This window comes from Microtus ochrogaster, linkage group LG5, assembly GCF_000317375.1.
Source record: "Microtus ochrogaster isolate Prairie Vole_2 linkage group LG5, MicOch1.0, whole genome shotgun sequence".
NCBI lineage: Eukaryota > Metazoa > Chordata > Mammalia > Rodentia > Cricetidae > Microtus > Microtus ochrogaster.
The window spans coordinates 39534401-39538708 of NC_022031.1; positions in this window are offsets into that span (position 1 = coordinate 39534401).

Here is a 4308-nt window from a genome sequence, read left to right on the forward strand (position 1 = left end):
ATAATCGATGCTACACGCACCCTCCGTGCTGTGTGTTTTCATGTGTCAAGGGGTGCTTGGAAGGCTTGCACTTTGTAAATACTGCTGCTGTGAACCTGGCTGTGCAAACGACACTTTGAGCCCTTGCCTTTCCAGGAGTGGCCCACCTGGAGCCTCTGGGAATTGTACGGGTGACTTTTTCAAGTGCCGCTCATGCTGGTTCCCACGCTGGCTTCACTGTTTTCTATCCCTCTGTCACGGTTTTCTATCCCTCTGTCCCTTCCGTTTTGAAGCTGGAGCCATCCTCAGACACAGCTCTTCAAGAGCCCCCAATCATCTCCCCCCACCCACACACCTGCCCTGTGCACTGGGCTGATGTGCCTGTCCTACTTATTACAGAAACAAAGTTGCATTAATAGTTAAAAGTGTGGTGTTGCGCTTGGGCCTGGCAGCGTGTGATTGATGGCCTCCATTACACCCCATTAGATATTTTATTCTTGTTAAATGAAGAGCAGCCAACTTTGTCAAGTATTTTTAGTTCCTTCTGGTCTTATTGGTCCAATCTATTCTTCAGGATGGTCTATAAATGGCCACATATGGCTGGGTGTCTGTAGGACGGATGGCCGTGCAGCTGGTGTTCGTTGGCCACCAATTTACCCTGGCCCCCTTCATTGTGAGCCTGACAGCGCTGGGGAGCCTTGTAGATCTAACCAAATATATCTATTTTCTAATTGTCTATTTATCACCTTCTGGGGATTTGCGGGCCTCCTCTCTGAAGGCAAAGGGGGGACGGCCTTGAACAATGGTCCTTGTCAAGGCCCTCGCTCGCTCTAAATTAGGGCCTAGTTGCTAAATAACTAATTTAGTCTTGCTATCAAGCTGAAAAAGTAGGTATTCAGCGCAAAGTGCCAGCTGGGGAATTGATTATGTCTTCTCTCAGCGAGCGAGATAAACCTACGGCCGGCGGTGCCCCTGTGGAGGGCTGGAGACAACTCCCCCGGGGCGGTGTGGCTCATCACTAGCCACGCCAGGTCCACTCCCCAGCGTGGCAGCTGAAGTCTGGGGCTCAGTCCTACCCACGGCACCCGCAGGAGTCTGCCTATCGCAGTCCCCTCCTCGGCTGCCAGTGCTGTTTAGAGCTCTGGGCGCGTCGGCATCTGTCAGAGCTGGGGACCAAGGTGAGACTCAGGGATGGGAAATGAAGGTCATTCTGACATCCCCAATTTCCAATTAGAGTGAGATTATTGAAGGTGGCCAGGGCCAGGGAGAGGAAATGAATTGGCCACGGTGGGCTTGGGAAGATGTCTCCCCGATTTTGGGCAGGGAGGGATGGTGGTGGAGACTTGGGGTTTCCAGTCTGAGGAAGTTAGCAGTAACACCCCACATTTATTTCCTTAGCCCTCTGCCAGGAGCTGTGCCAGCAGCCTCCATATCTGAGGTCTTGCCTCCTCTCAGTCACCAGGCCCAGGACGTTCTATCTGGATTTGTCCTGGATTTGTCCTTTAAAAGGAATTTTAGAAATTGTATCTATTGCTGGGCTTGGTGGTGCAGGCCTTTAATCCCAATACGCAAGAGGCAGAGGCAGGAGGATCCTTATGAGTTCACAGTCAGCTTGGTCTATATAACATGTCCAATACAGCCAGGACTGCATAGAAAGACTCTCTCAAAAACAAACAAACTGGAAAAAGAGAAGAAGCAAATGGCTTTTCACCTATAAAAGCTTGGACCCTACAGTGTCAGGGGTGAGCCAACATTCCTAGTCAATTGGACTTTAACGCAGAATTCCAAACACAGGGCTCCACGGACGGACCAATACCTGCCTTCGTGTGCTGCTCCTCCAGCAGAGGCAGAGACTATTCTTTTGTGTAGTTGTTACCCAGCCATTTGGTTTCAGAGGGTCTCAGCCCATCTCAGCAGGGACAGCTTGGCATAGCAGCTGCACCTGTGGCATTAGGCACAGAAGCTGCCCACATCATGGTGGACCAGGACATCCAGAACACCTGCTTCCTCCCATCCTATCACATCTACAGAAATCCATATGCAGCATGGATAATAAAAACCCAGAGACAGATATTGGAGTTCAAGCTGAAAGATCAGAGGAGCAAAGCAGCCAACCACTAGAGAGCTCTTACCTCTTTGAAATCTTCAGATTGAAAAGAGAGCGAGTTCCTGTCTCATCCAGCCTTACAGTCCTCTCTAGCTGCCAGGCCTCTATAGCTAACTAGTGTAGCCGCTGGGATTAAAGGTGTGTGCCAGCACTGCCTGGCCCGGATGACTGACCAGTGTGACTAACTTTGCACTCTGATCTTCCGGCAAACTTATCTGTTAGATCTTAAACAAAACACTACTATATCCCTAGGCTTCTCAATATAGTGTCGCTACCTGGGGAAAAGGCATTCAAACCAGGCACCTTGTTGGGGGAAATTTTAGATTTAACTGAAACAGAGACCAAGCCTGTGGTTCTCAACACAACCGGACCTTTGATAAAGTAATTTAAGAAAGAATCTCCCCTTTAGTATCTTGAAATTAAATTCATAAATGCTCTATTTATTTGCACAACTTAAAAATCAATATGGCATCTTAACTGTCATACAATGTAAAGGGAAAAAGAAAGTAATTTTAATAAAAATAATATGTACTTCAATACTTAAGTGTTTCATTATCAGTACACAAGAAAGCACAGTGAAGCAGTAAGGAATTTAACCTTCCTTACAGAGAATATTTGACTTGAAAAGGAAGTCGTATCCCTGTGAATGTTGATGGCATTTTCTCTATCGCTGGTATGTTGAAATCAGGACTTAAGAAAAGCACACTGTGGGCTGGAGAGATGGCTCAGAGGTTAAGAGCATTGCCTGCTCTTCCAAAGGTCCTGAGTTCAATTCCCAGCAACCACATGGTGGCTCACAACCATCTGTGATGAGGTCTGGTGCCCTCTTCTGGCCTTCAGGCATACACGCAGAAAGAATATTGTATACATAATAAATAAATAAATATTTAAAAAAAGAGAGAGAAAAGCACACTGTGGCTAGAATCACTTTGAGGGTGACAGCCACAAAAATACAAGAGTAGACTGTGGCATCGTGACGTGGGTGCCGCGGACAGAGTCACTGGCAGGATATGAAGAAAACAAAACAATAAACAAACTCCTCAGTTTCCACGTCGGTTTCATTCCTGGAAAAGTCACTGTGAAAAGTCAAAGCTCACCTGGTGCGCTCATTCGCCAGCAGAGTGGGAGTCTCTGTTCAGATAACGTCAAGGGGTTTAGGCCTGGATGACCCCACAGTTAAAGTTCAGATGCTGTGGGGTTGTGATCATTGGCAATCAAAGTATCTTCTTGGAGGCTGTCAAGATGAGTCCGTGGGGACAAGTACCTGCTCCTCAAGTCTGCTCATCCAGTCTGGTGACCAGAACTCACAGTGAGCTGGTTGTGGCAGTGCAGGTGGGTAGTATGGCAGGAGGAACTGAGAGTTCAAAGCCAGCCTGAGTTGTGTAATAAGATGCTGTCTCCAAGCAACAACGACACAGACAAGAAAATAGCTAATGCTAATTACAACGATCAAAGCAAGATTGCATTGGTTTGCCAGGAATGGAGCTCATTGGCAGCACACTTGCTTAGAGATGAGGTCTTGGGCTGGGCGGTGGTGGCGCACACCTTCAATCCCAGTACTTGGAGGCAGAGGCAGGCTGATCTCTGAGTTGGAGGCTAGCCTGGTCTGCAGAGTGAGTTCCAGGACAGCCAGGGCTACACAGAGAAACCCTGTCTCAAAAAACCAAAAAAAGAAAAGAAAAAAAGGAAGAAAGCGTGGGTTTGATGCTCACGTTTCAAAGAAAAAGGAGGAAGAAGAGGAGGGAAGAGGAAGAGCAGGTTTACAGTGTAGTACAGTGCAGTGCTGGAGAGAGCCCCTGGAATGCACTGGCCGCCAGCCTAGCCCACTTGGTAAGCTCCAAGCCATTGTGAGTCCTTGTCTCAAAAACAAACTAAGGCTGGGCAAAGTGGCGCACGCCTTTAATCCTGGCCATTAGGAGGCAGAGACAGGTGGATCTTTGTGAGTTCAAGGTCAGCCTGGTCTATACAGCAAATTCAAGGTCAGCCAAAGCTATAAAATGCGACTGTCTCCAGACAAAACAGAACAACAAAAAACTTAACAAGGTGGATCGTACCCGGACCGATACCGAAGTTATCCTCAGGCTTTCACACGCACATAAACACCCACACACAAACACACACACGCACGCACATAAACGCCCACACACAAACACACACATGCACATAAATGCCCACACACAAACACACACATGCACATAAACGCCCACACACAAACACACACA